This window comes from Schistocerca americana, unplaced genomic scaffold (assembly GCF_021461395.2).
Source record: "Schistocerca americana isolate TAMUIC-IGC-003095 unplaced genomic scaffold, iqSchAmer2.1 HiC_scaffold_271, whole genome shotgun sequence".
Lineage (NCBI taxonomy): Eukaryota > Metazoa > Arthropoda > Insecta > Orthoptera > Acrididae > Schistocerca > Schistocerca americana.
This window is the reverse complement of record NW_025725985.1, coordinates 141,299-151,710: the sequence shown is the minus strand read 5'-3', so window position 1 is coordinate 151,710 and position 10,412 is coordinate 141,299. Positions and strand designations below refer to the sequence as shown.

The following is a 10,412-nucleotide window of genomic DNA, read 5'->3' as shown; positions in this document are numbered from 1 at the left end:
GGGATGGTGCTGTTATCCCTGCTGCGTTTGAGGAGGGGGTAGTGACCTTAGTACCTAAATCGAATGCGACGCCCTGTATTGACGCTGTTCGGCCGATCACCTTACTTAACGCCGATTTTAAGATTGTGACGCGCTGTGTGGTTCAACGTCTTAAAGTTGTTTTCCCGTCGGTTCTCAGTGACAGTCAATCATGTGCGGTGCCGGGTCGAAACATTTTTGACGCCGTTCTCGCATATCGCGACTGTATCGGCTTTGTTAAAAGTGCGCGCCTGCCGACTGCTGCCATCTTATTGATTGACTTCAAAAATGCTTTCGACCGCATTAGCCATGTATACCTCCGCCAGGTTCTTGTGCGGATGGGATTCGGCCTTAAGTTTACGACTGTCGTAAAGCATCTTTTACAGAATGCGACGTCACGAGTTAGTGTCAACGGCCGCTTGACGCCGGCTTTCCGTGTTGAGCGCTCGGTGCGGCAGGGGTGTCCCCTTTCGATGGCCCTTTTTTCTGTAGCCTTAGATCCGTTGCTGCGGATTATCGGCCGCGAATGCCGCGGCATTCAGGTCGGGGCGGACCGCCTCGTTTGTAAGGCATACGCCGACGACCTTGGTGTTTTCCTTGGCCATTCCGATGACGTTGACACTTTATATGGCGCACTGCAACGCTTTGAAAAAGCCACAGGTGCCATTGTCAACCCTGCTAAGACTGTTTGTTTGCCTCTTACACCCCGCGCACGGTCCTTACAGCGGAACTGGTTCTGCGTCCGCGAACAGCAAAAAGTCCTGGGCGTGCTTTTTTCTTCTCACCCACAACGGATGGAGGCGCTTAATTGGCGGTCCACGCTGCACAAGGTGCGTGCCGTTGCCAAGATCTATGCGGCTCGCACGTTGGCGCTTCGTGATAAGGTGGCCTTGATCAATACTACCATTCTGGCCAGGGCGTGGTATCTCGCACAGGTCCTTCCATTGCCTCGGCAATTGGAACGTGCCCTCAAGCAGGCGGTGTATTGGTTTTTATGGCGAGGTGACATTTTTAAAGTCTCGTATGCCACTTGTTCTCTCAGCCCGACAGATGGTGGTTTGGGTCTAGTAGATCTACGCGCGAAGTGCTCTGCTCTGTTTTGGAAACGGACCACTGTTGTTATGGAAAAGGCCCCGAACGGTACCACTGCGGCGGTCTTCAATCTGTATCGTCCCCCATCTGCGGCGGCGCCGGTGAATGTCTCGCACATTCCCTTTTTTCTTAATTATGTGCGTCGCTACTATATGGAAAACAGCTACTTGGAGCTCTGTGACGTTCCCAGCCTTCGAGTCAGCGACGTCGCTTCTGCTTTCCGTGGGTCTACTGTGCGTTGTAAGTGGGAGTATCGGCTACCGTGGTATAACTGGGTCACGGTATGGAAAAATCTTGCCAGCAATGTTCTTCCTCCCTCTGTACACGCAGTGTGGTACAAGGTTGTGCATCGTACCTTCCCTACGAATGCGAAGCTCCACTCCATTAATCTCCTCTCGTCTGGAGCTTGTGACCTGTGTGCTGTGGAGGATACGCTTGAACACCGTTTCGTGTGTGGCCATTTTTGCAGTGTTTGGCATACCGCCCGCGATATGGTTCGCCTTATCAATCGGGTGGATACGCGCTCTGTTTTGCCGACAGACGTCTTAATCCCTCAGTGCGCCGCCTACCCGAATACTAAGAAGAATGCCACGGTGTGGCTCCTGGGTCATACCGTATTTGCAATGTTTTCCCTGAAATTGACAACCGAATTTGACTTTCTTACATACTTATGGACTCAGCATGAACAAACTGCAGCCATGCCTGGCTATCGTGCTAATTTCGCGAATTTTTTGCAGGTTGCCCTTGCTCATGCTTTTACTCGGATGTCGATGGCTACTTAACATGGTTTGATGATTTGGTATACTCTTCTACTTTGACCGCTCGTGTTGTGTTTTCCAGGAACGTACAATTATTGAAATTTGTGTAATCAGAGGTACTCTACTTTTTATTCTTTGTGTTCCTTTTCATTTCCGGTATGGTTTACCTTCTCCTTGATTCTGATTATTTTTATGCTGTGGACATCGGCAATTTCTTTTTGCAGAACTTTCTCATGTAGGTCTCCCAAGTGGCGGCAGTACTATCTTTTAGTCTTTCCTGTATTACCGCGCAGTGCCTTTAATTTCCTTCTTTTAGTTTCACTTCTCCACTTGTTGGACATACTCCTCTGCTTTACTGGTGTGGAACTTTCCCAGTAATAGTACACCTGAGGAAGTGGCTTCTTCTTCTAGTTTTGTGTTTTATATTTTTCTATATGGGACTCTTGTTTTTCCGGTGGATTACTTGTCTCCATTTAGCAGATTCTTTGGATTATGGTTTTTTCTTTGCACCTGTCGCTTTTTCCCGACGGACGTCGACATTCTCAAGGATGCTAACGGGGGATACGTTTTCTTTTTCGTCTGTTCGTCGTGGGACATGGAGTCGACAGTACCAAAAAAAAAAAAAAAAAAAAACGTGCTGTTGGCTCCCTTTCATTTACCTTTCTTTTTTTATACCGCCCTCTTTCCATACCACCGTTCTGTTGTGACAAAGATTCTTGCTTAAGCATTTTAAACTACTGTAATGACCATAAGGTACGAAATTGCAGTAAATATCTCAGTTTGAGGGAGAATGTGCTAACCAAGTTCGCCAGGAAGTCTTTGAAAACGACAAAACAGTACGAATCGGCAGATATGTTCTGAAATACGTCAGCGCCTGTTGTTGTGTAGCGGTGTACAATTCCTACTTCGATATGTAATTATAAATTTATTCTTTAGTCGTCTCGTCTCGTCTCCTCATCTCCTGCAGACGTTTGTTTTGCTTGCGCTGTTATATGGGCCACGACCCGAGCGGCAGCGAGCGGCAGTCGGGACAAGTCGGGACAAGTCGGGACGGGACAAGTCGGGACGGGGACAGGAATGGTGCGAATGCACTGCAAATTACGCAAACACCTCGTCTGAGGCGAGGCGAGGCGAGGCGAGGCGAGGCGAAGAAGCTCACATCGCCAGCAGTGGCGCCCTCCAACAAGACACTGCCACACCCCGCACAGGCCATACGCCGGTCGGCCGCGCGCCAGCCCTCCTGCGCTGGACACCAGGGACAAGATGCGTCTTCCGCGAGTGTCGAAGGGTGCACGCGCCAAGCGGATGACAGGAGGTGCAACGAGAAGCTGCGCGTCTCACACACGCGGCGGCGCGCCCGCTAATTCGGCAGTCGCTCTGCTGGCACGTCGGATTGCGGAAGGAAGTGCTCACAATTACAATTCTGTTCATGTTTTATGTTGTAAAGATGTTATCTTGTAACGCTTTAATGTTAATAAAAAATTTATAAATCGCACAAAAAAAAAAAGTATACACGAAGCGCGTCCTTCCGGCTCATAAGTTTTGGAACTCAGGATTGCGTTCGCGCTAACGTGACGAATTGTCAATAAAAAAAAATGCGGCTGCTTTCGACCGAAAAGTAAGATTTTGTGTGTGTTGGGATAAGAACCGAATGCGAATTCTGCCATGCGCCTACATTATATGGGCGCCAACGGCCATACCATGTTGAGTACACCGGTTCTCGTCCGATCACCGAAGTTAAGCAACATCGGGCGTGGTTAGTACTTGGATGGGTGACCGCCTGGGAACACCACTGTTCTCGCTATAATGCTGCCGCGCCGATTCCTCGCCTGAGCTGCGTCAGCCTCAGGAATGCATAGCAAGATTCGCTGTGAGAAGAACCATACACGCAGCACGCAATAGACCGTACTTGAACGGTCGCGTGCTATTTCTGAACTCTGACGACGGCCTGGCCCAACAGGCCGCTGTGTTCAGGTGCCGCAAGGGCGATGTACTGTAACCTCGGGCAGTGCTGCGTTCCGTTGAAAAAGCTGCGGCAGCAGTTTAATCTAGCAAGTAGGGAAAGCACGTGTAGCAACACAACAGATTCTTGAGAAAGCGCAAACTGTCTATCTCTAATATGAGAGACTTACCAAGTTTCCTGTAACATTACTTGCAACGTGCCTCGGTAGCGCAGTAGGTAGCGCGTAAGTCTCATAATCTTAAGGTCGTGAGTTCGATCCTCACCCGGGGCATTTAATTTGCTGTACATCATGGCTGAATTAACGGCGTTGCTGTTGCTAGGGAACGAACTTAATTGTCGTTCGTTATCCACAAGGAGTCTACGCCCCAGCGTCAATATGTTTATTTCCAATTATGACAACGTACAACTTTGATCTTTCTCTTCCCTTGTTAGGAGTAAAATAATGAATAGTCAATTTCGAGCTGTGCGCCATGCCAGTCTGTAGGCGCAAATATGCTCGCAAACGGAGAACTGCACTGAGTCCAGATTCAGCACGAAATACGAGAGGAGACGGAGAAAACCTCACGCTTATCGAGCAAATCCGGTGTGGTCTAGTGGCTAGGATACCTGGCTTTCACCCAGGAGGCCCGGGTTCGATTCCCGGTACCGGAACGGAAGTTTTTGCGCACACAACGCTCCACGTTTTGGCCTTCGAACTGTCGTTTGTCGCCCACCTTGCGAAGCTTCGACCGAACGTAATCGGGGAAAACAGGCACATGATGCAATTACTGTCGGCACCGGAATAAAGGGAGAAGAGGCTCTGGTCCGCTGTTGGGCTGCTACCAGCGTCAGTGGGAAGTCGGTGAAGTCGCCAGTTGCGCCAGAAGCCAGAAATTACCGTAGTACGCCTACACACGCGTTCCAGTTATTTACATTGCTTGCAGCCGCTCCATCCACAACGAGCGTGAGCCCGGATAGCTCAGTCGGTAGAGCATTAGGCTTTTAACCTAAGGGTCCAGGGTTCAAGTCCCTGTCCGGGCGAAGATTTTAACGTTTCCGTAATGGCTCGTCTCGTAGCGATGGTAACCCTGCCGTAATCAGTACACGGAGTTCGTTTCCTGTCAACAGTCTGCGCAGACCGGTTGGATTCTTCACGATTCCAGGGAAACTTCAGTTACGAGCAGTCGTGGCCGAGTGGTTAAGGCGTCTGACTAGAAATCAGATTCCCTCTGGGAGCGTAGGTTCGAGTCCTACCGACTGCGTCGGTTTTTTCTTTAAGAACAACGAGCAGAAAATTTCGCAGATTGCCTGTCGTTTTGGTACCTCTCCACACCTCGCCTCTCTCAGCCGTTTATAGTGCCTGTCCTTTTGATAAGGGCGAATTCCAAGCGTCAGCTTTCGCGTCAGCCGAGCAAAGTCGGGACATACGACAGGATGGTCTGCGTGGAGCTACGACGAAAAAAACCTTCATTTAACAGCACGCGGCTCACATACTCATACGAAAAAACCAGCGCCACTTGCGGTGGCCGGGAATCGAACCCGGATCAACTGCTTGGAAGGCAACTATGCTCACCATTACACCACCACCGCACAGGCGCTGCTCGCAACGCCCCGCTGTGTCGGCTTCCTGCCCGCCAGCAGCGGCCCACGGTGATAGTAGCTGCAGGCGCTTTACGAGGTAGGAGGGTGCATCCACACGCATTCGGGTAGCGCCTCCACGCACGCTGCGTCTTTGGGCAAGACTAGTCGCCGCGGCCGCAAGGTTACTCACACGATAGAGATGAGCATTCGTTTTAAGGCAGTGTAGTGGAGCACTCCGCGTGTGTAGCACTTTTTTCGGTTGTATCCGACGTCGCTGGGTGGCAATCCCACTTTCCCCTGCAGAAAAGTACTCGGGAAGCACGGGCAGCTTGTCGAGCATCGGTGGTTCAATGGCATGTGCCTCAGTAGTGCAGTAGGCAGCGCGTAAGTCTCATAATCTTAAGGCTTGCCGGCACGATAGCTCAGCGTGTTCGGTCTGAGAGTTATCTGCCCTCTGTAATAAAAGACCGAGTCAACGATGAACATGAACGGGCGCCATCGGACGTCCGCCCCCAACAAATGCAACGAAAGAAATGAGAACAAAAAAAAAAAAAAATTGGTGAATGCTCGCTTAGCATGCGGACGGCACGGGTTCGAATCCCGGCCGATGCATCGTTCTGCTGTTCTCGCTATAATGCTGCCGCGCCGATTCCTCGCCTGAGCTGCGTCAGCCTCAGGAATGCATAGCAAGATTCGCTGTGAGAAGAACCATACACGCAGCACGCAATAGACCGTACTTGAACGGTCGCGTGCTATTTCTGAACTCTGACGACGGCCTGGCCCAACAGGCCGCTGTGTTCAGGTGCCGCAAGGGCGATGTACTGTAACCTCGGGCAGTGCTGCGTTCCGTTGAAAAAGCTGCGGCAGCAGTTTAATCTAGCAAGTAGGGAAAGCACGTGTAGCAACACAACAGATTCTTGAGAAAGCGCAAACTGTCTATCTCTAATATGAGAGACTTACCAAGTTTCCTGTAACATTACTTGCAACGTGCCTCGGTAGCGCAGTAGGTAGCGCGTAAGTCTCATAATCTTAAGGTCGTGAGTTCGATCCTCACCCGGGGCATTTAATTTGCTGTACATCATGGCTGAATTAACGGCGTTGCTGTTGCTAGGGAACGAACTTAATTGTCGTTCGTTATCCACAAGGAGTCTACGCCCCAGCGTCAATATGTTTATTTCCAATTATGACAACGTACAACTTTGATCTTTCTCTTCCCTTGTTAGGAGTAAAATAATGAATAGTCAATTTCGAGCTGTGCGCCATGCCAGTCTGTAGGCGCAAATATGCTCGCAAACGGAGAACTGCACTGAGTCCAGATTCAGCACGAAATACGAGAGGAGACGGAGAAAACCTCACGCTTATCGAGCAAATCCGGTGTGGTCTAGTGGCTAGGATACCTGGCTTTCACCCAGGAGGCCCGGGTTCGATTCCCGGTACCGGAACGGAAGTTTTTGCGCACACAACGCTCCACGTTTTGGCCTTCGAACTGTCGTTTGTCGCCCACCTTGCGAAGCTTCGACCGAACGTAATCGGGGAAAACAGGCACATGATGCAATTACTGTCGGCACCGGAATAAAGGGAGAAGAGGCTCTGGTCCGCTGTTGGGCTGCTACCAGCGTCAGTGGGAAGTCGGTGAAGTCGCCAGTTGCGCCAGAAGCCAGAAATTACCGTAGTACGCCTACACACGCGTTCCAGTTATTTACATTGCTTGCAGCCGCTCCATCCACAACGAGCGTGAGCCCGGATAGCTCAGTCGGTAGAGCATTAGGCTTTTAACCTAAGGGTCCAGGGTTCAAGTCCCTGTCCGGGCGAAGATTTTAACGTTTCCGTAATGGCTCGTCTCGTAGCGATGGTAACCCTGCCGTAATCAGTACACGGAGTTCGTTTCCTGTCAACAGTCTGCGCAGACCGGTTGGATTCTTCACGATTCCAGGGAAACTTCAGTTACGAGCAGTCGTGGCCGAGTGGTTAAGGCGTCTGACTAGAAATCAGATTCCCTCTGGGAGCGTAGGTTCGAGTCCTACCGACTGCGTCGGTTTTTTCTTTAAGAACAACGAGCAGAAAATTTCGCAGATTGCCTGTCGTTTTGGTACCTCTCCACACCTCGCCTCTCTCAGCCGTTTATAGTGCCTGTCCTTTTGATAAGGGCGAATTCCAAGCGTCAGCTTTCGCGTCAGCCGAGCAAAGTCGGGACATACGACAGGATGGTCTGCGTGGAGCTACGACGAAAAAAACCTTCATTTAACAGCACGCGGCTCACATACTCATACGAAAAAACCAGCGCCACTTGCGGTGGCCGGGAATCGAACCCGGATCAACTGCTTGGAAGGCAACTATGCTCACCATTACACCACCACCGCACAGGCGCTGCTCGCAACGCCCCGCTGTGTCGGCTTCCTGCCCGCCAGCAGCGGCCCACGGTGATAGTAGCTGCAGGCGCTTTACGAGGTAGGAGGGTGCATCCACACGCATTCGGGTAGCGCCTCCACGCACGCTGCGTCTTTGGGCAAGACTAGTCGCCGCGGCCGCAAGGTTACTCACACGATAGAGATGAGCATTCGTTTTAAGGCAGTGTAGTGGAGCACTCCGCGTGTGTAGCACTTTTTTCGGTTGTATCCGACGTCGCTGGGTGGCAATCCCACTTTCCCCTGCAGAAAAGTACTCGGGAAGCACGGGCAGCTTGTCGAGCATCGGTGGTTCAATGGCATGTGCCTCAGTAGTGCAGTAGGCAGCGCGTAAGTCTCATAATCTTAAGGCTTGCCGGCACGATAGCTCAGCGTGTTCGGTCTGAGAGTTATCTGCCCTCTGTAATAAAAGACCGATTCAACGATGAACTTGAACGGGCGCCATCGGACGTCCGCCCCCAACAAATGCAACGAAAGAAATGAGAACAAAAAAAAAAAAAAATTGGTGAATGCTCGTTTAGCATGCGGACGGCACGGGTTCGAATCCCGGCCGATGCATCGTTCTGCTGTTCTCGCTATAATGCTGCCGCGCCGATTCCTCGCCTGAGCTGCGTCAGCCTCAGGAATGCATAGCAAGATTCGCTGTGAGAAGAACCATACACGCAGCACGCAATAGACCGTACTTGAACGGTCGCGTGCTATTTCTGAACTCTGACGACGGCCTGGCCCAACAGGCCGCTGTGTTCAGGTGCCGCAAGGGCGATGTACTGTAACCTCGGGCAGTGCTGCGTTCCGTTGAAAAAGCTGCGGCAGCAGTTTAATCTAGCAAGTAGGGAAAGCACGTGTAGCAACACAACAGATTCTTGAGAAAGCGCAAACTGTCTATCTCTAATATGAGAGACTTACCAAGTTTCCTGTAACATTACTTGCAACGTGCCTCGGTAGCGCAGTAGGTAGCGCGTAAGTCTCATAATCTTAAGGTCGTGAGTTCGATCCTCACCCGGGGCATTTAATTTGCTGTACATCATGGCTGAATTAACGGCGTTGCTGTTGCTAGGGAACGAACTTAATTGTCGTTCGTTATCCACAAGGAGTCTACGCCCCAGCGTCAATATGTTTATTTCCAATTATGACAACGTACAACTTTGATCTTTCTCTTCCCTTGTTAGGAGTAAAATAATGAATAGTCAATTTCGAGCTGTGCGCCATGCCAGTCTGTAGGCGCAAATATGCTCGCAAACGGAGAACTGCACTGAGTCCAGATTCAGCACGAAATACGAGAGGAGACGGAGAAAACCTCACGCTTATCGAGCAAATCCGGTGTGGTCTAGTGGCTAGGATACCTGGCTTTCACCCAGGAGGCCCGGGTTCGATTCCCGGTACCGGAACGGAAGTTTTTGCGCACACAACGCTCCACGTTTTGGCCTTCGAACTGTCGTTTGTCGCCCACCTTGCGAAGCTTCGACCGAACGTAATCGGGGAAAACAGGCACATGATGCAATTACTGTCGGCACCGGAATAAAGGGAGAAGAGGCTCTGGTCCGCTGTTGGGCTGCTACCAGCGTCAGTGGGAAGTCGGTGAAGTCGCCAGTTGCGCCAGAAGCCAGAAATTACCGTAGTACGCCTACACACGCGTTCCAGTTATTTACATTGCTTGCAGCCGCTCCATCCACAACGAGCGTGAGCCCGGATAGCTCAGTCGGTAGAGCATTAGGCTTTTAACCTAAGGGTCCAGGGTTCAAGTCCCTGTCCGGGCGAAGATTTTAACGTTTCCGTAATGGCTCGTCTCGTAGCGATGGTAACCCTGCCGTAATCAGTACACGGAGTTCGTTTCCTGTCAACAGTCTGCGCAGACCGGTTGGATTCTTCACGATTCCAGGGAAACTTCAGTTACGAGCAGTCGTGGCCGAGTGGTTAAGGCGTCTGACTAGAAATCAGATTCTCTCTGGGAGCGTAGGTTCGAGTCCTACCGACTGCGTCGGTTTTTTCTTTAAGAACAACGAGCAGAAAATTTCGCAGATTGCCTGTCGTTTTGGTACCTCTCCACACCTCGCCTCTCTCAGCCGTTTATAGTGCCTGTCCTTTTGATAAGGGCGAATTCCAAGCGTCAGCTTTCGCGTCAGCCGAGCAAAGTCGGGACATACGACAGGATGGTCTGCGTGGAGCTACGACGAAAAAAACCTTCATTTAACAGCACGCGGCTCACATACTCATACGAAAAAACCAGCGCCACTTGCGGTGGCCGGGAATCGAACCCGGATCAACTGCTTGGAAGGCAACTATGCTCACCATTACACCACCACCGCACAGGCGCTGCTCGCAACGCCCCGCTGTGTCGGCTTCCTGCCCGCCAGCAGCGGCCCACGGTGATAGTAGCTGCAGGCGCTTTACGAGGTAGGAGGGTGCATCCACACGCATTCGGGTAGCGCCTCCACGCACGCTGCGTCTTTGGGCAAGACTAGTCGCCGCGGCCGCAAGGTTACTCACACGATAGAGATGAGCATTCGTTTTAAGGCAGTGTAGTGGAGCACTCCGCGTGTGTAGCACTTTTTTCGGTTGTATCCGACGTCGCTGGGTGGCAATCCCACTTTCCCCTGCAGAAAAGTACTCGGGAAG

The 10,412-nt window shown here is 51.3% G+C and overlaps 15 non-coding genes and 1 pseudogene across 15 annotated transcripts; 13 read left to right on the top strand and 3 right to left on the bottom strand.

Moving 5' to 3' along the window:
- Window positions 1-3,554: 3,554 nt before the first annotated feature.
- LOC124577807 lies at window positions 3,555-3,675 on the top strand (annotated as a pseudogene).
- Window positions 3,676-4,029: 354 nt separating this feature from the next.
- Trnam-cau lies at window positions 4,030-4,102 on the top strand. The gene has a single exon. It is a non-coding gene; the product is annotated as a tRNA-Met (tRNA).
- A 308-nt stretch (window positions 4,103-4,410) lies between these two features.
- Trnae-uuc lies at window positions 4,411-4,482 on the top strand. Its single transcript has one exon. It is a non-coding gene; the product is annotated as a tRNA-Glu (tRNA).
- A 296-nt stretch (window positions 4,483-4,778) lies between these two features.
- Window positions 4,779-4,851, top strand: Trnak-uuu. Its single transcript has one exon. It is a non-coding gene; the product is annotated as a tRNA-Lys (tRNA).
- Window positions 4,852-4,990: 139 nt separating this feature from the next.
- On the top strand, window positions 4,991-5,072 carry Trnas-aga. The gene has a single exon. It is a non-coding gene; the product is annotated as a tRNA-Ser (tRNA).
- Window positions 5,073-5,328: 256 nt separating this feature from the next.
- Trnag-ucc lies at window positions 5,329-5,400 on the bottom strand. The gene has a single exon. It is a non-coding gene; the product is annotated as a tRNA-Gly (tRNA).
- A 980-nt stretch (window positions 5,401-6,380) lies between these two features.
- Window positions 6,381-6,453, top strand: Trnam-cau. The gene has a single exon. It is a non-coding gene; the product is annotated as a tRNA-Met (tRNA).
- A 308-nt stretch (window positions 6,454-6,761) lies between these two features.
- On the top strand, window positions 6,762-6,833 carry Trnae-uuc. Its single transcript has one exon. It is a non-coding gene; the product is annotated as a tRNA-Glu (tRNA).
- Window positions 6,834-7,129: 296 nt separating this feature from the next.
- Window positions 7,130-7,202, top strand: Trnak-uuu. Its single transcript has one exon. It is a non-coding gene; the product is annotated as a tRNA-Lys (tRNA).
- A 139-nt stretch (window positions 7,203-7,341) lies between these two features.
- Trnas-aga lies at window positions 7,342-7,423 on the top strand. The gene has a single exon. It is a non-coding gene; the product is annotated as a tRNA-Ser (tRNA).
- A 256-nt stretch (window positions 7,424-7,679) lies between these two features.
- On the bottom strand, window positions 7,680-7,751 carry Trnag-ucc. The gene has a single exon. It is a non-coding gene; the product is annotated as a tRNA-Gly (tRNA).
- A 980-nt stretch (window positions 7,752-8,731) lies between these two features.
- On the top strand, window positions 8,732-8,804 carry Trnam-cau. The gene has a single exon. It is a non-coding gene; the product is annotated as a tRNA-Met (tRNA).
- A 308-nt stretch (window positions 8,805-9,112) lies between these two features.
- Trnae-uuc lies at window positions 9,113-9,184 on the top strand. The gene has a single exon. It is a non-coding gene; the product is annotated as a tRNA-Glu (tRNA).
- A 296-nt stretch (window positions 9,185-9,480) lies between these two features.
- On the top strand, window positions 9,481-9,553 carry Trnak-uuu. Its single transcript has one exon. It is a non-coding gene; the product is annotated as a tRNA-Lys (tRNA).
- Window positions 9,554-9,692: 139 nt separating this feature from the next.
- On the top strand, window positions 9,693-9,774 carry Trnas-aga. The gene has a single exon. It is a non-coding gene; the product is annotated as a tRNA-Ser (tRNA).
- Window positions 9,775-10,030: 256 nt separating this feature from the next.
- On the bottom strand, window positions 10,031-10,102 carry Trnag-ucc. Its single transcript has one exon. It is a non-coding gene; the product is annotated as a tRNA-Gly (tRNA).
- Between the last annotated feature and the right edge of the window lie 310 nt (window positions 10,103-10,412).